Source organism: Leucopleurus acutus (assembly GCF_964270905.1).
Source record: "Leucopleurus acutus genome assembly, chromosome: 17".
NCBI classification, from domain to species: domain Eukaryota; kingdom Metazoa; phylum Chordata; class Mammalia; order Artiodactyla; family Delphinidae; genus Leucopleurus; species Leucopleurus acutus.
The window spans coordinates 78658640-78685185 of NC_139159.1; positions in this window are offsets into that span (position 1 = coordinate 78658640).

Sequence of the window (26546 nt, forward strand, 5' to 3'; positions counted from 1 at the left end):
TCACAGTGATTTTTTTCTCCACTATGAATAGTGCTAATGAAATAAAGGCATTGACTATGTCCACATTTTGTTTCAATTCTATAAATGTTTATGAAGCCCCTTCTTTGTGCAAACCGCTGTAGTGGGAAGTATAGGAGATTCAGAATTTAAACAAGTCAACTAAGAAAAGCTCTTTCTCAAACTCTCAGGTGGTAGAAACAGCTACAGTGCATTGCTTCTTTCAGTAAGGAAGGACTTATTTGGGGGCAAGTACAGTATAAATTTAAGGGATAGACGTATAATGGGATGTGTTGAGGAATGTTTTCTATGTCCCTGCCATTGACTACAGGGCAAACTAAAGTCAAAAGAGAAGTTAAGCCAGGCACTGCATTCCTTAACCAGTGGCTCTCCACCCTGGCAACACATTGCAATAAAATGAGAAGCTGTGAAAAATTCTGATACCCAGGCTTCACTACAGATGAATTAAATCAGAGTATGGTATCTGGAGTGCTTTTCCAATGTGCAGACAAACGTGTTGAGAACCATTGCCCTAAAACAGCCTGCGATTAACTGTGATTCACATACTACCTCCTTAGTGTATGTTCCCTAATTTGGCTTCAGTTTAGCCCATTGACACTTCACCTTGCCTGAAAGTCCCTTGTCATCAGGATTGGGGTGGGGCAGAGAGCAGTTCTTTGCTTGGGTACGGTTCCTGGCTATTTCCTCCTTGTTTTATGATCATGTCTACCTCACACAAGAGACCACTTTCAGAGAACCTTGTGTCTTGTTCTCTTCCACCCTGGAGGAAGCAGGACCCAAAGAGAAGACAAGGGGCTGACTACATTCCCAACAGCCTTAGCACAAGAAGGAAGGGAGCAGGGGATCAGACAGGAGGGTTGCAATACTGTGATTTGTAAGAAAAATATATATTTGGTCATTCAGATGACCAAAATATATTTCTCATATATATTTGGTCTGTGTCCACAGTTCCTAGCTCTCAGCTCCCCAAATGCTTGGGATTTCCTAACTGTTAAAAGTGATAAATTGTGCCTTTTGTTATGTTAATGAGGTGACTTTTGCAAGGCTTCTAAGGATGGGGGCTGATTGCCAGGAGAACCAACCTTGTGATTAAAGGATTGGAATTTTCAGTCCCCCACCCCCTCTCAACTTTTCCCTGGGGAAGGGAAAAGGGGCTGGAGATGGAATTCAGTCACCAGTGGCCAGTGATTTAATGAGTCACGCCTATGTAATGAAGCCTCCATAAAAACCCAAAAGGATGGGGTTTGGAGAGCTTCCAGGTTGGTGAACACATGGAGATGCTGGGAGGCTGGTGCACCTGGAGAGGACATGGAAGCTTCACACCCTTTCTGCATACCTTGCCCTGTGTGTCTCTTCCATCTGGCTGTTCCTGAGTTATATCCCTTTTACAACAAACTGGTAATCCAGTAAGTAAAATGCTTTTCTGAGTTATGTGAGCTGCTCTAGCAAATCAATCAAACCCAAGGAGGAGGTCGTTGTAACCTCCAGTCTGTAGCTGGTGGGTCAGAAGCACAGGTAGCAACCTAGGTTTGCAACTGGCCTCTGAAGTGGGGTTGGGGGAGCAGTCTTGTAGGACTGAACCCTTAACCTGTGGGATCTGATGCTATATTTGGGTAGATAGTGTCAGAATTAAGTTGAATTATAGCACACTCGGGTGTCCTGAGAATTGTTTGTTGGTATGGGGAACCCCCGACATACACACACACACACACACACACACACACACACACACTGGAATTGGAATTTAATCCAGGAACCCGCAAATGGTAAAACTCAACTGAATTTGATTAATTACTGAAAGCCATCCAAAAGGCTTGTACTAGAGTGCAATGTTATAAGATAGGAGTGAGAAATTATAAAGAGCATGGCTGAAGGTAGTAGCTGAAAATAAAATAATTTTGTATTGGAACATTGCCAAGTTTTACCTCTTCAAAAAACTGGTAACACTGAGACTCTCAGTGTCTATCCTAGTGAAGTTCAGAGTCTAGATGAGGAAGCAAGTCATGAATAAATAAACACTGCAGAGTTTAAGAGGAGTTGTGCTAGAAGTCTCTGGAATCTAATGAAACATAAAATATGGATTCAGCTAGGGGAAATGGTTCAGAAAAGCTTTGATGAAGATGTGTCAGGATAAGAGAATCAATCCTTTGAGAGAGAGACAAAGGGAGGCTTTGAAAAAAGCCTGGGACAGTTAACGAGATAAATGTAGAACAATATGGCTGCAGGGTAGTTAGAGAAGAATTCTCCAAATGGCAAGGGAACAACAGTGCTTCAAGAATCCCCTAGGTTCTGGGGTAGAATATTGAAACAAAAGATAGTATAATGTTTGACCTCATGATCCATCATTATTTAATTTAAACATTATTGAGGTCGGTATCGATAAAACTTCTTATAGATGAGAAAACTGAGTCTTAGGAGAGTTAAATTAACATGCCTAAGATCAAACAGTTATTGTAGAGTTGAGATTTGATTCTGTGTATCTTTATCTGCCTTCTTCCAACTATGGATAGTGTTTTAAATTGAAGAAACTATTCTTAAGACAAAAGTTCTTAAATTGTTTAGTTAAGGTAAATCTGTGATTTCAGCTTTGTAGTAAAGTTAAGACTACGTCTAATTTTTATTTCTGCCAGCCGCTAGCTGTCCTGGATTGATTGTGTTAATTGTTCCGATTAATAGCCTTCTTATATCTCTGTGGTTTTCCGTGTGAGCTTAGTGTCTTCTTCCATCCTGACATGAGGCTCTGCCAGGTCACTTTGCCAGTGGGATGTTAGAAATGGGATATAAGCAGAGTCTTGAAGCTGAGTGCTTTTCCATTTCCACTCTTGTATCATTGGGTTTGCTCTCTTTTGCATCTCTGCAGCTACCATCCTTCAGGAGGGATTTGAAAGACATGTTCTGGACAATTCAAAATGGCTACACAGTTTTTAGTTGCTCCTCCCATTAGAAGATAGAGTGTGCTTCACCATCCCTTGACTGTGGCTTGGCCTTGTGACTTGCTCTCGCAGATAGAATGCAGTAGAAGGGCAGTTGTGTGCTTTCTAAACCTGGACCTCAGGAGACCTGAGAGCATTCACTCTCACTTTCTTGTGATGAATGCAATGTCTTATATCTGAAGTAGCCCAAACTAGCCTCTGTGAAGTTGAGAGAGCGTTTGGGGAGAGAGAAAGATTCATTACAGCCAGCACCAACTGCAAGCCATGTGAATGAGTCCATCTTAGACTATCTGGTCCTAGCTGAACCACTGGGTATACTCAAATAAGACTGGCTGAGCATAGCCCATATTGCTGATCCACAAAATCAGGATAATATAAGATGGATGTTGTTTTAGGCTGGTAAGTTCTAGGATGATTAGTTATATAGAAAAATATAATTGACATAAATGTGGAGGAAAGCCCAGTTGTATAATTCAAAGCTACCCTAGAATAGTCAACCCCCAACTAGACAGCTAGTTGACAACAGATATGTGAATAAGCCCAGCTGATGTCAGCTGATTTGGGGATTAAGCAGCAGAAGCATCCACTCAGCCTATAGGTTCAAGAGGAATATTAAAGAGATTTTGTTTCAGTGTGATTTGTTACACAGCAAATAGTTCACTGATATGAAATCTACCAAAAGAGGAGTGCTGTCACAAACAAAACAAAACAAAGCAAAAACTACATTAACTTTGAGATTGGATGGTGAGCAGAGGCTGGAAAAATAGCAAGGAAACTGTTAGTACAGGAACAAGAACAGATAAGGAAATTATTTGCGGAGGTTGAGAAAACAGCTTGGAAATTATAGGAGTGGAAAAGTGTCAGTCCATGTTATGTGATATAGAACATTTGATGAAAGTGTCTACAGTGATTTGTTGTAAATTAGAACAACTCACCAAATAGATTTTTGGATTTGAGCAACAAGATTTCCAAACACAGTGTTAAAAGAGTCATCACGTTGCCTAGAGTTTATATGATAAGGGATTACAAGAAAGAGATAAGCTGAAATAAAAACTGGCACATTTACAAATGGAATTTAGAGTGTGTGTATTTGAGAAAGAAATCACTGATGTAATAATTAAAGCTGATTATCATCTCCGGCCTCTCATGATGGTGAAATACAAAACACAGGGTACTACCAGAAAGACATTGACTCAGCCTAAAAGTCAAAGCAGGGTTGTAGCTGTACTATAGACTCTTTATTAAGGCTTCTGAATAAATTAAAATAATAGCTAGTCAACTCTCTTCTAGACAAAAGAACTTCTAGGAATCTCATGGGCATTCTTCCAATATAGCAAGACATTCTCAAAATAAAAGTAAATCAGTCTAGATAAAGAGACACATCTTGGGTGTGACATCTGTAAAATGGAGTATTTAAGTGTCTAAGTGTAAAGTGTCTAAGCAAGTTCATAGGAAACCCACAAAAATTTTAAGAGAATTATATAAGTGAAGGTGCCATAAGTCCTGACTAAAAAGGACTGGGACCAGTTTATTTTTAAAAGAACTCTCAGTCTCCAACTTTTCTTAAGGAGGAATCAGGCTGAAAATTTTGCTCAATAGCATATTTCCAGTGTCTCCTTCAGAAGTGAACATGGAGGACAAGGGAGAAGGAAAGACATTCCAGAGTGTGGAGTCCTGGATCTTCAGGAACACACCAGAAAGACACTCAGGAAGCATAATTAAAACCCAGTCACATAATTTTCCACCCCCGATATAGGGAACTTTATAACATTTGCTGATACGGATTTTGAATTTTCTGCAGACTATGGTCTGCTGTGCCCCTGTTCTCTTTTTTGAAGGGAAATGATAATTGCAGTTGCCCCATCTCTGCCTCACCATTTTATCTTGAGTGTGTAGGGGGAGAAAACTTTATTTTCAGTTCCTCATTTTGTGGAGCTGTATCTGGTCTGAGATAAACCAAAAGACCCTGGAATTTGAGAGCGAATTCCAATGAATGGTGTGGCTGTAAGACCTTTTATTAAGACCTCTGAAAGTATTAAGGAAGTGTTTAGTCAACCTGCTCGGCTAGAAAAAACTACATCTCAATGGCGTGACTGAATTAAGACTTAGAGATCTTGGGATGAAATTTTAATGTTTTGGGTTTTATTTTTGTTGGTTTTCCTGACGAGTAGGATTTAAGAGAGAGGAATTAAAATTTTAAAAAGTGATGTTGATGTGGAAGTGATGGTCAAAGTCACAGATGGAATACTTAGGAAGGAGGAAGCCCCCTTATCTTCTGACCTAGACTGTGGGGTTAAGGAAGGGTGGAAATAGTAAAGACAGGAGATAGATGAGAAGGAAAAAGTGAACCTGCCTCTCGTATCAATATTTATCCTCCAAAGGAGAGAAAGTATCCTCTTCTAAGCAGCATGGCAGTGGCCGCTGGTGACATGAGGGCAGGCTGACTTGGGAAAGGGTTCATGAGGAATAGCTAAAAGGTCACATGTTTACTGGAGGGTTTGTCTCAAGTTGAAACTCAGATGTTAGTAGATGAGCCACCAACCCATTTAGGTTAGTTTCTCCTGCAGGAATGAACATAGAAGGAACAGAAAGAAATAACAGAGAGGGGAAATTGCATGGCAGGAAGTGATTTTCACATATGCAGAATTTCGTCTGTGTTTTTTCACTTATTTTATCTTTGAGAATTTATTTTTCTTTCAAAGAAAAAGAAAAAAAACTTTCTTAAATGTAATGCAGAAAGTAAAGAAATAAACAAACCCCATTCTAGCAGGTTGATTTGAGGATTAAACTCAATAATGTATAAGAAATCACCTAGAACAACTCTTGGCATGTAGTAAATACATAGTGAATGTTAGGGAGCTAATTTCTTTTCTTCTGTCTCCTTTTTTTCTTTGTTCTACCTCTACCTTCTCCCCATTTCCTGTCCTCCCTTCCTTCCTTTCTTCCCTCCCACATTCTTTTCTCTAAGATGGTTTTTTTCTTCTCCTCCTGTATCTATACTCAAAAATATTTATACTGTTGCTCTATTTTTCAATATTTTGATGGTCTGTACCATAGTTATATTTTTTAAAACTTTATGTTATCAACATTACTATGCAAACTTCCCTTCTCTCTCTGCACCATTTGACTTTTTTTCTGCTAACATTAAGTTATTAAATCAGAGTATCTGTGCATGTAGAAATGGTTTCTAAAGAAATGATATTTCACTTGAATGAAGTATCAGAAGAAGGAAGGTGAATTACAAGCGGACTTAAATTTTTTATTCTTACATGTTTTAATCACTGACCCCCTTTTTCAAGGCCGTTTTTAATTCTTCATTTTATTCAAATCGAATCATTCTCCAGATTTTAGCACCACAAATTGGGTTGAAAGTTTCAGTGACTAATCAGGAAAGTCAGATCACTGTTTTGTACTGGAAAACAAAAACAATTTTAAGCAGATTGCTAAGAAATGTTATTAGGGGAGAGGATCTTGTGTAGGATGAGATTTATGTTATCAACCATACTGCAGTCTGAGTTCTTTCAATGAAGATGAATGAATAACTCCATCATCTCAGTGTGTAGTCTCTTCAACCAGTACACTGTCTGCTCTCTGATTTGTGATGGTTTTACACAGGAAAAACTAACTGAGATGTACCATGGCTGTCAAATTCTGGTATTCCTGTGGGCTTTCTGAACAGAGAATTGTGCCACTTTCATTATTTTTGTGTTATAGATAATGGATAATAAACCAGCTTAAGATACCCAAAGGAGAGTTTCTTGGACCCTAGAAAAGTCTTCAAACACACTATATACACATTAAACTTCTCTTGCCCTCGAAGATATCTTTGAATCAAATAAAAATTGCTTTACTTTCAAAATCAAGAATCAATTTTCCAGAGTTCCCTAGTTGAAAAGGATACTTTTATCTGTGGTCCCATCTGATTCTTGAGGAATATGATTCTCTATTTTTCAAAGTTTTGTTGGGAGTTCTCAAGGATTCACTTGGGGGTCATTTTATAACCCAGATTGCCTCCCACTGCCCTTCTTTCTTCCTCATTTCAGATTCTCTTTGTCTCTGAGTGAATGTACCCCCATCTACCCTTTGGGGTTTCTTTAGTTCAAAATCTCGCTTCACAGTAGGATATGATATCTCTATCTGTCTCTCCACCTGTCTTATAGGAAGGAAAGTATTTACTTGATCATTCACTCATTTTGCTTGTACACAGTTAATTCATGCATACACTAATTAAATGAATGACTTTTTTTAAATACCTACTGAATTTAAGACACTGTTCTTGGCCTCTTGGGTTTCTATATAAATAAAACATAGCCCTTATAGCCCCTTTTCTCCTGTAACTCACAAGCTTTTGGAGTCTTTACCTCTTTGTGTTGCACATTTATTATCATTAAAGAAGAAAGAGGGAAAAGGGCAATATGTATAAAAATATGGCAAACTTGAGGAAGCTATACAAACTTAAGAAATCATATACAAGCATACCTCAGAGATATTGCAGTTTTGGTTCCAGACCACCACAATAAAGCAAATATTACAATAAAGTGAGTCACACAAATTATTTGGTTTCCCAGTGCAAATAAAAGTTATGTTTACACTACACTATAATCTATTAAAGTGTGCAATAGCATTATGTCTAAAAAAATGTACATACCTTAATTAAAAATATTTTACTGCCGAAAAATGCTGACCATCATTTGAGCCTTTAGTGAGTGGTTAGTAGTAACATTAGAGATTGCTGATCACAGATCACCATACCAAATACAATAATAAAGAAAAAATCTGAAATATCGGGAGAATTACCAAAATGTGACACAGAGACACAAAGTGAGCAAATGCTGTTGAAAAAAATGGCTTCAACAGATTTGCTCCACACAAGGGTGCCACAAAACTTCAATTTGTGAAAAATGCATTATCTGAAAAGTGCAATAAAGCAAAGTATGATTAAATAAGGTAGGTCTGTAAAAGACTAAGTCCAGGGGTTTTGTTTTATAGTTTCTGACTCCCTTTCCTGGAAAGTTTCTGAAATCTCTGTTATCTGTATTCCACTCCCCATCATACATTAATGTTGATTTCATCCAGTAGGTCTCTCTTGACCTCGGACTTAATCCTCCTCACAAATTCATGCCGACACCTACCTCTTAGACAATTTCATGTCACCAGTTGCGGATAGAATGGAATTATTATTTGTAATTAGTGGGCCATGTAGGCTTGTTTTATGCTTATCCTATATATTGAAAAAGGAGTTTTATAAGGAAGTGGGGTATTTCTTCAAAAAGCAAATCTGGGGACTTCCCTGGTGGAGGAGTGGTTAAAAATCCGCCTGCCAATGTAGGGGACACGGGTTTGATCCCTGATCTGAGAAGATCCCACATACCGCGGAGCAACTAAGCCCGTGCGCCACAACTACTGAGCCTGCGCTCTAGAGCCTGTGAGCCACAACTACTGAGCCCATGTGCCACAACTACTGAAGCCTGCGCACCTAGAGCCCATGCTCCCCAACAAGGGAAGCCACCGCAATGAGGAGCCCGCACACCTCAATGAAGAGTAGCCCCCGCTCACCACAACTAGAGAAAGCCTACGCACAGCAATGAAGACCCAATGCAGCCAAAAATAAATAAATTAAAAAAAAAAAGCAAATCTGATAATTCATCCATCTAAAGAACATTTCACTGATGACCAAGTCACAAGTGATCAGCTTTCTGCAAATACAAAAATTACAAATGTATTATAAAAATTAAAATCATAAAGTTTGTAGCAATTGAATGGGGGTGATTTTGCTAACTGAAAATTTTTGCACAGATTTCGTTGAGTAGATTTCATTTTGTTTTTATTGAAATGTTTAAAAAATATTTAATTGGCAGAAGTTGAGGCCATTAAGTGGTTATCTTTTTATAAGTGCCCTGATTTTGAGAAAACAATACTTCATTACCAGAACCCAAAACTCAGCATTTAATATACAGTTATTCAGTTCATGTCAATCCCTTTTGAATCCTTCAAAAAATAATTGCAATTTCTGTCAATACTTTTAAAGAGTTTTTTCACTGATATATAAAGTTGTTGTTTATTAAGCTTAGATTTAGAAACTTATGACATTGCTATTATTTCTTGCTTTATGCCTATGATTTTAAAAATACGTTTAATCATTCCATTACAATGTCATTATGTGGTTAATGCCTGACCCATTCATGAAGTCATTCTGGCAGTTCATTCTGGACATCCTTTCTTCCTGCTGTATTACAGTGTGTTACGTCATATATTGGATCGTTCAGTAAATTGCTACCAAACTGATGTATCCCAATTGTTCCTTGTTAGATACCAAAATTTCAGAAATTTATTACTCTTTGGAGTACTTAGGTTACTTTCAATTATTTTTAAGTATTTTCTTTTCCTTTAAAATTCAAATTTTTTTAGTAGACTTTCACCAGTTTCACAGAAGTCATATTAAACTTAATTTTGTCAGTTTGTCATTATTTTTATATTTCAAGTACCCTTCGGTGACAGGATTGCTTCAGTCTCTGTGAATGCTCCCAAATGCTTTAAATGTTAAATACTGCTAATCTTTAGGTGATTTTTACTATTGATTCATCAATGACTCAATTCTGCATCAAGTTTAATCCTGGATTCTTAGCTATTAGTAACTAAAATATTAATATTCCATATTTTTTCAGAACTCTCCCCAAACATCATATTTATGGTGAAAGTATTTCAGATATAAGATTTTATTCTCATCCTGATATTTTGGTTACTGATTAAATATACTTTTCTAAATATTACATATTCTGTAAAAAAAAAAAAAAGAAAAGATAAAGTACAGACTTATGACTCTTGGCTTGGAAGAGATCATTCATTGTTTAAAGTTCTTATGTGAAGACAAACTAAAAATAAACCAAGAACTTTCCCCAAACAAAACCAATCAAAATTTGCTAAAGTCATCCTGATCAGTAATAATTTTTTAAACTTCATAAGTATTTAACATTTTTTTAACATCTTTATTGGAGTATAATTGCTTTACAATGTTGTGTTAGTTTCTGCTGTATAACAAAGTGAATCAGCCATACAGTACACAGGTACCCCACATCTCCTCCCTCTTGCATCTCCCTCCCACCTCCCTATCCCACCCCTCTAGGTGGTCACAAAGCACCGAGCTGGGCTCCCTGTGCTATGCGGCTGCTTCCCACTAGCTATCTGTTTTACATTAGGTAGCGTATATATGTTAGTGCTACTCTTTCACTTGCTCTCTTGCTCACTCAGGCCGGGAGGAGGGAGGAGTATGGTAGTCATAATTGAAATGCAGGGCGAGCCTGCAGCGGCAGAGGCCGACATGACTTTGCATCAGCCTGAGGCGCGCCGTGCATTCTCCCGGGGAAGTTGTCCCTGGATCATGGGACCCTGGCAGTGGCGGGCTGCACAGGCTCCCAGGGGAGTGTGGATAGTGTCCTGTGCTCGCACACAGGCTTCTTGGTGGCAGCGGCAGCAGCGTTAGCGGTTCATGCCCATCTCTGGGGTGCAAGCTGATAGCTGCTGCTTGCGCCCATCTCTGGAGCTCGTTTAGGTGGTGCTGTGCCTTTTGTGGGTGCGCTGGGAAGGAATCCCCTCTCCCTGCGCAACCCGACACAATGGTCTCTTGCCTCTTCGGCCGCTCCAGACTTTTTCCCGGACTCCCGGCTAGCCGTGGCGCACTAACCCTCTTTAGGCTCTGTTCACGCAGCCAACCCCAGTCCTCTCCCGGCATCTGACCTCCGAAGCCCGAACCTCAGCTCCCAGCACCCCCGCCCGCCCCGGCGGGTGAGCAGACAAGCCTCTCGGGCTGCTGAGTGCTGGTCGGCCCTAATCCTCTGTGTGGGGATCTCTCCGCTTTGCCCTCCGCACCCCTGTTGCTGTGCTGTCCTCCGTGGCTCCAAAGCTTCCCCCCTGCCCACCCCCCGTCTCCACCAGTGAAGGGCTTCCTAGTGTGTGGAAACCTTTCCTCCTTCACAGCTCCCTCCCACTGGTGCAGGTCCAGTCCCTATTCTTTTGTCTCTGTTTTTCCTTTTTTATTTTGCCCTACCTAGGTCCGTGGGCAGTTTCCTGCCTTTTGGGAAGTCTGAGGTCTTCTGCCAGCGTTCAGTAGGTGTTGTGTAGGAGTTGTTCCACGTGTAGATGTATTTTTGATGTATTTATGGGGAGGAAGGTGATCTCCACATCTTAGTCCTCCGCCATCTTGAAGGTCTCCATAAGTATTTAACATTAATAAATGTTTGATAAATCAATAATTTGATAAAATAAATAAATGGTCATTGAACAAATGACCGTAATTGCCATTTAGACAATTGATTTTTGGTGAAGTGAACCATAGCCTGTGCAAAATGGCGGTACTGCTGTTGCGTGCACTTGGGGTCTCAGGTGGTTTTCTCTACTTCCTTTCTTCATTCATTTCTTTCCCACCCTTCTCTTTCTAACCTCCTTATCCAGTATTGGTTAAAATGAAGATAGTTTTTCCCTCTTTACTAATACTCCCACATATATAGAGCTTACTTAAAATGCTACTGTGATGTATTATAAAGCTAAGAGGAAAGTTCATTAATCATCAATTATCATAAAACTTAGAACTGAAAAGAATTCTGTTAAGTCACTTGGTCCAGCTTTTCACCCACAAACAGGAAACATGAACACTCAGACATACACACATGCAAAAATCAACATACATCTGAACCACTGAAGCATAAGGAAGTTATATAACCTTCCCAAGTTCGTAAAACTATAAAGCAAAGCCCCCATTTGTTTAAGTAACCCCATTAAAGACAGTAGGAAAAATCAGATTGAAAACTATAACTATAATCATGTAACAAACAAGATAAATGGATAAACAAAGATTGTATTAATACAGTAAAATTTTCAGTGAACCTTTTGGTCTTTGCTATGGGTTTTGAATATTCTATAATTTTATTATAAATTTACAAAGAATAAAGTGTAAACAATTAACTAGGTGAAAGAAATCCTATAATTCTTTAAGGCATACATTCAAATGCAACTTCCTCTCAGCAAGTTACAGAAGAGAATTGTTGGGGATACATTTATGACAAGGATCAGATGAGTGGAGGAGTCTAGTCTCCCATTGTCCCTGGAAGGTGTGCTTGGGCCAAGTTGATCTGCTGAACATTCTGTATGCATTTTCTTTCTTTAAGGGGTAATGACCCCCAACTTCCCACAACACACCAACGCTCCTTACAAGCAAATGTGAGAGCACCTTTATCAGTGAAGGCACACCCAAAGTATGGGAAGCTAAACAGTCTGGCTATAGGAATTGCCTGTGGATACCTGATGCCCTGTGTCTGGAAGTCTTGAGACCAGTGGGATTTTACATAATGGTGAAGAAGACACCCATGCTAAGGGAAACTGCCTGAGCACAGTGCCCTGCCTGAGAGAGTGAGGGGGGTTATCCAAGTAATCAAGGGTAAGCACCAGGGCCATTATTGGAAATTCCTACTCCTTGCATCACAGGGAATTGCAATTATGAGAGGAGTGACACAAATAGAGAAAAGACACACTGAAATTTATTCATTCTAGTAGTGCCTTAATGAAACCATTGGGTAGTTCCCATAGCCAAGTCCCCTGCTTTGACAACATATATATGGTATAGACTTATCACTGCAAATCTCCAGTACTAGTTTGTAAATTCAGAATAAGAACTATGTCTGTGTTTTATTGTCAGTGCCTAGTATATTAGCGAGAACACAGTGAGCCCTTATTGCTTGTTGAAGAAATGCCATTAGGTTCTGCTTTACTCTTCGGCCATTTCTTAACTTCTGCAGTTTAATATAAATATAACTCAAATTGCATCAACCAAAATTTTCCATAGCTAGTTTTTTCAGACTTGTGTTTTCCAGTCTTACTACATTAATATAATTCAGACTCTATTACATTATATAACTAATTATGTTTAGATGATGAATGTGACGGTACCTTTGGACTGCTTCTCATCTAAAAGTAGTCCATTCTCCTAACAGGGAGTTCTACATAAATAATGTCTTTTTAATGCCAGATAAAATATATATTTATGAAATTACTGGTGTAGAAAAATTTTCAAGCTTTCTTCTAATAATATAAAATTAGATACTAAAAGCCCCTTATTTAAGACCCATGGTTACAGATAACAGCCCATTCAGTGATCGAGGCCCATAGCTTTCAGAAATTTAATTAAAAATAGTGGACATAACTGGTTCCAACTCCTACCTCCATATTTTTAAATATGAGTTAATTAAATCACTAGGTCATCTTGGGAATTACATCATTTAAAAAACAGCATTAAACTTGTCATCTACAAGCTTTTCCCCAAGCTCAGCTAATGTCTTCAGAAGTACAAAGCTTTGTATGAGTTACTGGTAAATTAGCTGAAAACAATCTGTAGGACACAGGAAGATTATACCATGACTCTTCTTGTGATCTTCGGCCACAGCTACACTTGCAAGAGAAAGTAAATAATGAGGAAATTGTACAGGTGTTTCAAAAGCATATTGCAAATCCCTTCATAGATTAATTGAAAGGACAGTGATCCTTGGATTAGGGAATAAATTCACTCTCCTGATTCTGCCACTAATACAAAATAATTTTTCCTGTTTGGATCTGAGTTTCTTTTCCCCAAGACTAGTTATGAATTAAGTTAGTTCCCAATCTTTTCCTCATTTAAAAATTATAAGAATATATATTTATTTCTGTGTGTTCAAAGTCAGTGTTCTGAAGCCCCTATGTGCCAATCAAACTGCATTAACTAATAGCTTCTGTGGCTTTATGATGAACATTTATGCATTTTACCTTGGAGTTGTTCAGTATATGCAAAAACGCACATTATTAAGTGTGACAGCCATAAATTGAGAACCACTTAACTAAATGATCTGCAGAGACATCCATAACTTTGTTATTATAGCTGTAAAATAGGGGTAATGCATATGTCACTAGGTTTTTTAATAAATTAACTTAAATAAGTCTTGCAAAAATACATGAGATAATAAAGTAGTGTATGCCATCATGCACTTGAGATTATTCTAGGTGGTGTGGCCAAGACGGCAGAGTAGAAAGAACCTGAGCTCACCTTGTCCCCTGGGCACACCAAAATTATAACTTTTTACAGAGCAACTATCTATGAGAATGACCTGAAGACCAGCCAAAAAAAAAAAAAATCCAAAATCATCTATATTCACAATAAGTAGTTAAGGGGCACACAAAGCAAAAATATATAAAATATGATATCAAAGACATTAACATTTTTGAACCAGGGAGCAAAAATATAGCATTGTTAGAACGCTTTCAAATTGAAGATATTATCATTATTCATAATTAATCATTAATTACATTTTCAAATTAAGAGCTTATCAACTTGAAATTACATACACACATATTTACGTATGAACCTCATGGTAACTATACACCAAAAACCCATAATAGATACATGCACATAAAGAGAAAGAACTAAGAACTCCAAACATACACAACAATAAAGAGAGTTATCAAATAACAAGGGAAGAGAGCAAAAGAAGAAGAAAAGAACAGAAAAGAACTACAAAACAGCCAGAAAACAATTACAAAATTTCAATAAGTACAAACCTATCAATAATTACTTGAAATGTAAATGGATTAAATGTTCCAGTCAAAAGACACTGAGTGACTTAATGGAAAAACAAACAAATAAAAACAACAACAACAAACAACCAAAACCCATATATATGCTGCCTGCAGAGACTCACATCAGATCTAAAGACACAAACAGACTGAAATTGATGGAATTTCATGGATGGAAATTTCATGATGGAAAAAGGTATTCCATGCAAATGGAAATAAAAAGAAATACTTATATCAGGCAAAATAGACTTTCAAACAAACTGTTAATAAGAAATAAAAAGGACATTACATAACAATAAAGAGATCAATCCAGTAAGAAGATACAACAATTGTAAAAATATAAACACCCAACATAGGAGCACCTAAATACATAAGCAAAAATTAGCAAACATAAAGGGAGAGATTGTCAGTAACACAGTAATATTAGGGGATTTTAACACCACACTTACATCAATGGGCGCATCATCCAAACATAATATCATTAAGAAACATTTGCCTTAAACAACACATTAGACCAGATGTATGTATGTATGTGTGTGTGTGTGTGTGTGTGTGTGTATGCCAATCAAAGAGGAAATAAAAAAATAATAATTGGAGACAAATGAAAATGAAAACACAATGATCAAAGACCTATGGGATACAGCAAAAGCAGTGCTTAGAGGGAACTTTATAGTGATACAAGCCTACCTCAGGAAATAAGAAAAATCACAAATAAACCGTAAATCTAACCTTACACCTAAAGGAGCTGAAGAACAAACAAAGCCCAAGATTAGTAGACAGAAAGAAGTAATAAAGATTAGAGCAGAAAAAAATGAAAAAGAGACTAAAAGAAAAGAAAAGGTAAATAAAACTAAGAGCCAGTTCTTTGAAAAGATAAATAAAATTGATAAATCTTTAGCCAGACTCATCAAGAAAGAATGAGAGAGGACCCAAATCAATAAAATCAGAAATGAAAGAAAAGTTAGAACTGACATCACAGAAATACAAAAGATCATGAGATTACCACAGATGATACATCAATAAAATGAACAATCTAGAAGAAATGGATAAATTCCCCAAAATGTGCGATCTCTCAAGACAAAATCAGAATTAGGAAGAAATAGAAAACATTAAGAGACCGATTATCAGTAATGAAGTTGAATCAGTAGAAACAAACAAAAACAAAAAACGACTAACAAAAGTCCAGGACTAGATGGCTTCAGAGGTGAATTCTATCGAACATTTAAAGAAGACTTAACACCTATCCTTTGCAAACTATTCTAAAAAATAGAAGAGGAATGGACACTCTGAACTCATTTTATGAGGCCAGAATCACTGTGATACCCAAACCGGCCAAAGACACCACGAAAAGAGAAAAGTACAGGCCAATATCACTAATGAACATAGATGTGAAAATCTTCAACAAGATACTAGCAAACTGAATTCAACAATACATTAAAAGCATCATATACAAAGATCAAGTGAGATTTATGGCAGGGTGCAAGGCTGGTTCAACATCCACAAATCAATCAATGCAATATACCACATTAACAAACCGAAGAATAAAAATCATATGCTCAGCTCAGTAGATGCAGAAAAGACTTTTGCTAAAAGTTAACATTCATTTATGATAAAAACTCTCAACATAGTGGGTATAGAAAGAACATACCTCAACATAATAAAGGCCACATATGGCAGAACTACAGCCAGCATCCTACTTGACAATGAAAAGCTGAAAGCATTTCCTCTAAGATTGGGAACAAGACAGGTATGCCTGCTCTTGCCACTTTGATTCAATGTAGTATTGTAAGTCCTAGACACAGCAATCAGACAAGAATAAGATGTAAAAGGAGTCCAAACTGGAGAGGAAGATGTAAAACTGTCACTGTTTGCAAATGACATGATACTACATATAGAAAATCCTAAAGACAGCACAAAAAACTATTAGAACAAATAAATTAATTCAATAAAGTTGTAGGATACAAAATTAATATACAGAAATCCATTGTATTTGTATAGACTAACAAATTATTAGAAATATAAATTAAGAAAACAATTCCATTTATAATTGCATTAAAAAGAACAAAATATCTAGGAATAAATCTTACCAAGAAGGTAAAAGACTTGTGCTTAGAAAACTATATAAGGTATTGATAAAAGAAATTGAAGACAACACAAACAAATGGAAAGACATACTGTAATCATGAATTGGAACAATTAGTATCGTTAAAGTGTTCATACAACCCAAGGCAATCTACAGATTCAGTGCAATCCCTATCAAAATACCAATGGCATTTTTCACAGAAGTAGAACAAATGATTCTAAAATTTGTATGGAAACACAAAAGACCCCAAATATCCAAAACAATTTTGAGAAAGAAGAACAAAGCTGGGGGTAAAATGTTCCTTGATTTCAAACTGTACTACAAAGCTATGTTAATCAAAGCACTATGGTACTGGCACAAAAACTGACACATAGGTCAGTGGAACAGAATAGAGAGCCCAGAAATAAACCCACACTTGCATGGTCAATTAATCTACAACAAAGGCGAGTATATAGAATAAGGAAAAGACAGCCTCTTCCATAAATGGTGTTGGGAAAACTGGATAGCTACATGCAGAATAATCAAACTGAACTGCTTTCTCACACCATATACAAAAATAAACTTGAAATGTAAGAACTGAAATCATGTAACTCCTAGAAGAAAACATTGGCAATATGGTCTTTGACATTGATCTTAGCAATATTTTTTTGTATCTCTCCTCAGTCAAGGGAAACAAAAACTAAAATAAATAAATGGGACTATATCAAATGAAAAAGCTTTTGCACGCTGAAGGAAACTATCAACAAAATGAAAATGCTGCCTAATGAATGGGAGAAGATATTTACAAATGATATATCTAATAAGCGGTTAATATCCAAAATATACAAATAACTCATATAACTTAACACACACAAAAATTCCAGACAACTCAATTAAAAAATTGGGAGAAGACCTGAGTAGACATTTTTCCAAAGAATACATACAGATGGAAACAGACACAAAAAAGATGCTCAGCAGCACTAATCATCAGGGAAATGCAAACCAAAACCACAGTGAGATGCCACCTCACACCCGTCAGCATAGCAGTCATCAAAAAGACAACAAATAGCAAGTGTTGGTGGGGATGTGAAGAAAAGGGAGCCCTCGTGCACTATTGGTGCGATTGGAAATTGGTGCAGAAAACAGTGTGGAGATTCCTTAAAAAATTAAAAATAGAACTGCCATATGGTTTAGCAATTGTAAATCTGGGTATTTACCTGAAGAAATCAAAAACACTAATTCAAAAAGATATATGCACCCCAGTGTTCATTGTAGCATCATTGTCAGTAGCCAAGATATGGAACAACCTAAGTGTCCATCAATAGATAAATGGATAAAGATGATGTGCTGTATATATACAATGAAATATTACTCAGCTGTGAGAAAAATGAAACCTTGCAATTTGCAACAACATGGATAGATCTATAGGGAATTATGCTAAGTGAAATAAGTCAGACAAAGACAAATACTGCATGATTTCACTTATTGGCATATAAAAAAACAAATGACCAAAACAAATGAAAACAGACTGAGATACAGAGAGTAAACAGGTGGTTGCCAGAGGTAGGGGTGTGAAGAGGATAGGTGAAATAGGTGTAGAGGATTAAGAGATAAAAACCTTCAGTTACATAATATATTAGTCATGGGGATGTAATATACAACACATGGAATATGGTCAATAATATTGTAATAGCTTTTTATGGGGACAGATGGGTACTAGACATATTATGGTGATCATATCATAATGTATGCAATTGTCAAATTATTATGTAGTACACCTAAAACTAATATAATATTGTATGTATTTTTATGTTTTAATAAAAATTTAAATAAATTGAAAAATTAAAAAATTTTAAAAAGCTTATTCTAAAACCTCAAATAATTTTTTTCTGAATAATTTGGAGAAATTACTATCCAGATGCTTGCATATATGTGACATTCATTTGATTTGACTGATTCATTCTTTTATTAATTCATTGATTCACTCATTCAGCCATACACTAATTCACTAATGCAGTAAGCAATGACATTGTTCATGACACTGTGTTATATTATGGACACAGCAATGAAAGAGACACTAGATAATAAATAGAGTAATGGAGGAGACACAGGACAACAAGTGGAGAGAGTATTTTGAGAATGCGAGAAATAATATTGTACTGTCAGCAGAGATGCTATGGAAGGGTCAAAGAGGTTGCCCCCAGTGTCTGGGAAGGGACAGGAGGATTCTGGCAAGATGTGACAGCTAAGAGAATTTTGAGGAATGAATAGGCATCGGCCAAAAGAAGAAAGGTGGTTTACTTCATCTCTTCAGCTCAATTAGACAGTGCTCACTTGTGATTATGTTTTCTTACAGTTTTAACAATCCTGAAAAAAAAAAATGTCTCATGGATTTTCTTGATGAACTGACTCATTGGTTGTCTGAAATATCTCATTCGAGTCTTTAATTATGGGAAAGACACAGCTTGAGTGAAAGAAGATAAAATTTATGTTGATTTATGATGGGGACAAAAAGCGTATATGTAAATTCCTCCAAATCTACATTTCATATTGTTCCATTGTTTTAATATATGTTGAATGATTCACTCCACCTCAGTATCCTATATTCTACCTTCATAATATTTATTGAGATTTTACAACATGCCAATTGGTATTCTTCCATAAAGATGGTATGGAGATAGCAAATTAGCGAAAGGGGAAATAATATTAGTGTCAGAAATAATAATGTAAATCATAATTGCTACTATGTGTCATTTAATTTACATTATCTCATTTGATTTTTTTTGAAAAAGTATTTTATTTACAAAATTTTGCATGTGTGAAGTTAAGTTCAATATCACCCAGCTTTAAATATCCAAATTGAGAGGTGAATTCAGGGATTTTGTCTTCATATTTCAAGAAATAGCTGTAAACTATAGGGGCTAGAGAAGACTTCATGGATGAAATCAAACTTCAAAGACTCAGGACCAGTTGTCTGGGATTTTAATGGGGAAATGTGAGAAGAACTAGACTTTCACAAAAGGGGAATTATCTGTGCAATGTGAGTCAGTATTAGAAATGCATGTTTTATATCCAGGGGAGAATGAGTTACACTGTTTGATTTGAACAGCTATATCAGCTAGACAAGTGACAATCCAAAAAACGTAGGCTGCAAAAACCCTCAAATAACAGACTAAGGACTGCACTCTATCCTGTAGGCAAAAGGAAGCCATGGAAAATATTTCCCTTCATTATTCTGCCTCGAGCAAGCCCTGGGCATGGGCAAAGAAGTGAAACTTGTGACGAGAGTTCCAATTTTTCAGCTTTGAGCTCCTTTCTACTCACTACCTTTAGGTTCTCTTGGCTTTTTTTTTTTTTTTTTTTTTCTGTATTTCTGTGAGCTGAATGCTCGGAATTTTTGAATAGATGCTGGTGCAGGGGTGGGTGTTTAGAGGACTTTCCATGGTTATTGTTGCTATGGTGACTGCCTCCTTGATATTCACTTGTTCCTCACATCTGTTGGTGTTTTGTTTATGACCATTGGAGAGAAACATCTCTGCATGATGTTAGCAGGAAAGAGGGGCTCTCTGGCTGCACTCAGAGAAAGCGTTATTTGCACAACCCATAGGACAGCATTTCATACTATCTTTTCTTCCTCTTTTCACACAAACTGGGATCTGTCGTCAATGGAAGATGTCACAATAAGATAAGATGTCAAGATTTGTGATAAAAGATGGAAATGTAAAGAAAATAGAAAAATGAAAGGAAGAATGACATTTATGTAAAGAATTCCTGATCTGAGTCCATGTGACTTTCTCAGTGGGATATCTGAAGTGAAATCTCTTTTATTCTTCAAAGCTTTTCTAATGTTATTGTTTATTAATGTGCATTTTCTGATATACCGTATATTCAGAGCAGGGTTAGGGGATGTGGAGGGGATCTAGGTCTTGATAATGATAAAATCAGTAAGAAATTAACCAATTCTAATGATGAATCCTCATAGCACAGAGACCTGCCATAAAATTATCTAGTTCAGAAGGGTAGGGTAATCGTATCCCACCCAGTCCAAAGGCATTAGTTTTGGAGGAACAGATGATAAAGATAGATTCCCAGACAAGAACTTACAGACACTGAAGCTTTTCCATGGAAGATAGGATCCAGTGTAGGAAACTATTCACCAGGATCAAACATACTACTAGAAGTCTTTGCAGATCTTTAGATATGAGACACTTCTGAAACCTAAAAAAGGAGAATCCAGATTTTAAGCAATGAATCTGTGGTATAGTACCAACTTTGTATCCCACTGGAACATGGAATAGAAGCTAGACTCCAGGAAGAAAAATAGGCATGTGAACTGACTATGGGTTTTGGGAATGAGGAAATTGGTCGATGCCTGATACTGAGAAAAGCAATAGGACTTTGTGTTTCCCAGGTACACTGTACTGAAATCCCAAGAATTTTAGTAGCCCCAAACTGCTAGTGGAAAGGAGTGTCCAATATAATACTGAAATTAGGGATGGCAGTTGGGTAAACAAGGGCTAGCAACATCCCACATTTATAACTAAGCCAGACTAGATGGTAACTCCCCAAGGAACCAAAACTGTATCTTACTGTATGTTTGTACCTCCAGCTTGTATGGCAGTGTCTGATATGCAGTAAAAACACATCTGGGTGAATAGATAAGGAATACATGAATGATTACCTTGCACTGGACGATAGGATTGGGAGGAAAGAGGGAGGTATTAATGAAGGCGGGGCCATACTCAACAGTGTAAGCAGTAGAAATTAAGGGCTATATTGTCAAGATTAAAGAAGAAATCACTACTTATTTTCTGACAAAATGTTATTTCATAATTATCTGGAAATATTTACAAAGAAATTGCCTATAAGAGAGCTGTTGTAAAAAAGGCCATGTTATAAGAGCATTGTACAGGCTCTGCTCTAGAAAAGTTGGGGTAAACAGGGCAACAGAAGCATGTGGAGATGGACGGGGCCAAGAAGCATGGCAGACATAATCCCCTCAGTGACTCTGAAACCCCATCTGTCTCTTGGTGGCGGGGGAGGGCCTCTATCATATATTGACTAAGAGCACTGGCTCTAGAATCACACTGACTTGGATCAAAGTCCGGCTTTGACACTGAATTGCTTTCTAAGCTTGGGAAAGTAATTTACCCTCTGTATTTCAGCTTACATGGCTCTATAATGGAGACAATATTCGTATAAAATACTTAAGGTTGTTACGAGAATAAAACAATAATACTACCTTAATTTCTTGAATGCTTACTAAGCACTAGGTATGTACTGTCTTTTAAAAAACTTTTTGTATCTCTTCTGTTCCTCAAAACAAAATTTTGAGGTAGTCTGTTATTATCCATCCAAAGATAGGCACAGAAAGATTCATCCAAAGCCCCATAGTGAGCAAGTGGTGTAAATGGGATGCAGACCCCAGTAACAGGGCTACAGGGTCCATTATCTTAACTGCTTCTCCTTTTTTTCTCTCTGGGAATTTAGTACATGTAAAGTGGTAAGTGTACAGTCAGTGTCAACTATTAATATTTCTATAATTTTTGCTGTACTATTGGTGATCAACTGTGATCTAGAAATAATAAAGTTAAATAATGATGCTGCTAGTACTGCTACTACTACTAAAAATAATAAAGTCTGCTATTATTTGTTTACTCTGTACCAGGCCCTGTGCTATGCATTTTACTTGTACTATCTCATTTTATTATTAGTATCTGGTATAGTATAATATCTCATTTAAATAGTAACAATAAAAATGTAAACAATAACACGAATAACAGCAACAACAAGGACTTAGCTAATACTTCTATTATAGTATTTTGTGTAATATTAGCTCATGTAATTCTCTCGACGACCCCGTAAGTAGGCATTTCTACTACCCACAGTTTACAAATGAAAAACAGACACAGAAAGGTTAAGTGACTAGCTGAAGATCACACAGCTGGTAAATGGGTTTTGGACACAGTCAGTGTGGATCAGGGTGCATACTCTTAATCATCATCTAGAATCGAGAAAAATTGAACTCTGGGCAGGCTAATCAACATGTCCCAGGATGCAGCAAGTCAGGGTTTTGCTGAGTCATTTATTGGATGTGTTTAAAACTAGCACCTGTGCTGGGAAAACTGGACAGCTACATGTAAAAGAATGAAATTAGAACACTCCCTAACACCATACATACAAAAATAAACTCAAAATGTTTGAGTTTATAAATGTATAAATGTAAGGCCAGACACTATCAAACTCTTAGAGGAAAACATAGGCAGAACACTCTGACATAAATCACAGCAAGGTCCTTTTTGACCCACCTCCTAGAGAAATGGAAATAAAAACAAAAATAAACAAATGGGATGCAATGAAAGTTAAAAGCTTTTGCACAGCAAAGGAAACTATAAACAAGATGAAAAGACAACCCTCAGAATGGGGAAAATATTTGCAAATGAAGCAACTGACAAAGGATTAATCTCCAAAATTTACAAGTAGCTCATGCAGCTCAATATCAAAAAAACAACCCAATCCAAAAATGGGCAGAAGACCTAAATAGACCTTTCTCCAAAGAAGATATACAGACTGCCAACAAACACATGAAAGAATGCTCAACATCATTAATTAATCATTAGAGAAATGCAAATCAAAACTACAATGAGGTATCATCTCACACTAGTCAGAATGGCCATCATCAAAAGATCTACAAACAGTAAGTGCTGGAGAGGGTGTGGAGAAAAGGGAACCCTCCTGCACTGTTGGTGGGAATTTAAATTAATACAGCCACTATGGAGAACAGTATGGAGGTTCCTTCAAAAGCTAAAAATAGAACTACCATATGACCCAACAATCCCAGTACTGGGCATATACCCTGAGAAAACCATAATTCAAAAAGAGTCATGTACCACAAGGTTCATTGCAGCTCTATTTACAATAGCCAGGACATGGAAGCAACCTAAGTGTCCATCAACAGATGAATGGATAAAGAAGATGTGGCACATATATACAATGGGATATTACTCAGCCATAAAAAGAAATGAAATTGAGTTATTTGTATTGAGGTGGATGGACATAGAGTCTGTCATACAGAGTGAAGTAAGTCAGAAAGAGAAAAACAAATACTGTATGCTAACACATATATGTGGAATCTAAAAAAAAAATTGGTCATGAAGAGCCTAGGGGCAAGACAGGAATAAAGACGCAGACCTACTAGAGAATGGACTTGAGGACACGGGGAGGGGGAAGGGTAAGCTGGGACAAAGTGAGAGAGAGGCATGGACATATATACACTACCAAACGTAAAATAGATGGCTAGTGGGAAGCAGCCTCATAGCTGCTCTCATAGGAAAATCAGCTGCTCTCATTGGGAGATCTCACAGGGAGATCAGCTCTGTGCTCTGTGACCACCTAGAGGGGTGGGATAGGGAGGGTGGGAGGGAGGGAGACGCAAGAGGGAAGAGATATGGAGACATATGTATATGTATAGCTGATGCACTTTGTTACAAAGCAGAAACTAACACACTATTGTAAAGCAATTATACTCCAATAAAGATGTTAAAAAAATAAATAAAACTAGCACCTGCTATTTACTAAATGAGGGAACTGGATTCATTCATAACCTCAACAGAACACATTGCTCTGAACTGCAAAATGCAGATAAGAGCAACACCCTTGTCCCTTTACTTTATTGTCTGTTCAGCAGGTAGTCTGTGAGCACAGAAGATGGGGGGCCACGCACTGGGCTCGCTGCAGCAGATCCAGCAGCAAGCAAGGTGGTGCGGCCCCTGCCCTACGCACCTCACAGACATTCTACAAATGATACGGGATGAATGAGAGCCGTGAGTGGCTGCACACAAGCTGCTCTGGCAGATACAGCAGGTAATCAAATCTAATTTAGGGATCCAGGAAAGACCAACCTGAAGAAGGAATTTTGATAGGAACCCTTCAGAATGAGGTCTTTGTATACAAATGAAATAACACATATGTTTTAACTCAACTTTGTGAAAACAAGTGAGACTTTTCTGTAAATGTAAAGAAGTGCAGTTGCCAAAGACAATATTCTTCTGGCTGGATACAGTGAGGACATAATAAAATGCAAAGATTGGAACATCCATCCTCCTGCCACTTTTAAATTAGTTAAATAATTACCTTAGAAAATAATCTGTTTCAATGGGTTTATTTTATTATTGAAATAATACGGTTGCTTAATGCAATACTGCAACCAGGTCATATAACTCACTATGATTCCTAATTCAATTGAGTTTACATTGTACTTGCACAGGGACATGTTTGTAGGCTTTTAAAAAATTCTCTGTTCTATCTTTTCTCTCCTAGGTCCTTCTTAATAGCCATTATTATTATTATTACTACTATTTTTAGCTAAGGTTGTAACATCAGGTCTCTAGCCATATGCAGAATGGATGGAAGGAGTCAAGCTTAGGTTTTAGGCAGAGAAGCAAGGTAGAAACACTGGACAATCTCAGTGTGAGGAAAAGAGGATCTGGCTGGTGGAAAGGCAGGGAGCAGGGCACCTCTTAGTTGTGCTCAGTGTAAGTCATGGACTCGTTAGACCTGAAATGGAGAAACAATTGCACACAGTAAGGCAGAACCTAGGATGGCTTTCAGAATTTGAAATTTAATAATTCTGAACCAAATTATATTTTTCTTTTAACGTCTGGCTCCTTCCTTCCTATAAACTCCTATGGTCCTTTTCCTTCACCTCTTTATAGCACATGTAACTTTTCACAGGCACACACTCACACACACACAGTCACACACAGTCACATATGTGTGGCTTACTTTGACTTTTAGGCTATGCACAACTTCAGGGCAGAATATCTATTTGTTTTTCTCTGCCCTTCTCTCCAAAACTCAGACCCAACAGTGTTCCTTGCAAAAAATACATGGAACTAGCTTTTTGAAAGCACTATCCACTATGCTCAGTGTCTTTAATCCTTTATTTCTCTTTATCATAGCAACGATTTGAGTAAATACAGTAATCCCCCTGTTTTCTCAAGGGGTAATTATTAAGTACCTTAATAATTAGACTTAGATGGTAATTATTAAGTACCTTTCCCAAAGTCACAGTTAATAATAGTGAAGATATGAACCTAGAATTTTATGAGTTCAAATACTCTGTACTCTACTCCAGCAAGATGTTTTCCCTCGTTTCCCAGAATAATTGTGTGTTAAATATACATATGCATGTATGTATGTATGTATGTGTATATATGTATGTATATATGTGTGTGTGTGTGTGTGTGTGTGTGTGTGTGTATATATATACATAAATGATTTCATGGAACCTACAATTGGAAGTTTTTATTTTATGCTATGTTTTTAATATACTGTGGGTCACATTTCATGCTGTTTTTAATCTGTCGTAACTCTTCTTCATCTCTAGAGAGTACATGAGAATTGGACCCCATATGTGTTTTCTACTTCTGGTCAGTGCCATTTTGTCATGTTATCTCATCTTCCATCATTTTTTTAACAGATATGCAAATGATGTTCTCTCACTTATTTCTCATTCTTTCCTTAAAAGGTATATTGCCTCCAAGGTTATACATCCCCCTGGGAGTGTGTGGGTGGTCTCAGTCATTATCTTGGAAATCTCATAGAAGTGTAGCATAAGTCACAGTCTACTGAAGTAGCACAAATCTCATAGAAGTGTAGCATAAGTCACAGTCTACTGAAGTAGCACAAATCTTATTACAAGTTTCTGTGTAGCAGCCAATAAGTTTATTGTTTTAGAACTGAAAGTCCTTCCTAAGAGAAATATGGCTTATGTGCAAATGAACAAAGGAGTATTTATGGAGCTGAAGTAAATGAACACAAATTGGGTACATATTGAATATGTTGACCTTTAAATGACAAAGCAAGACCACATAGTCACTAAACCACACAGGGACAGGAAAATTACCTAACAAGGTTGCAAAGCCACAATCAATCAAATG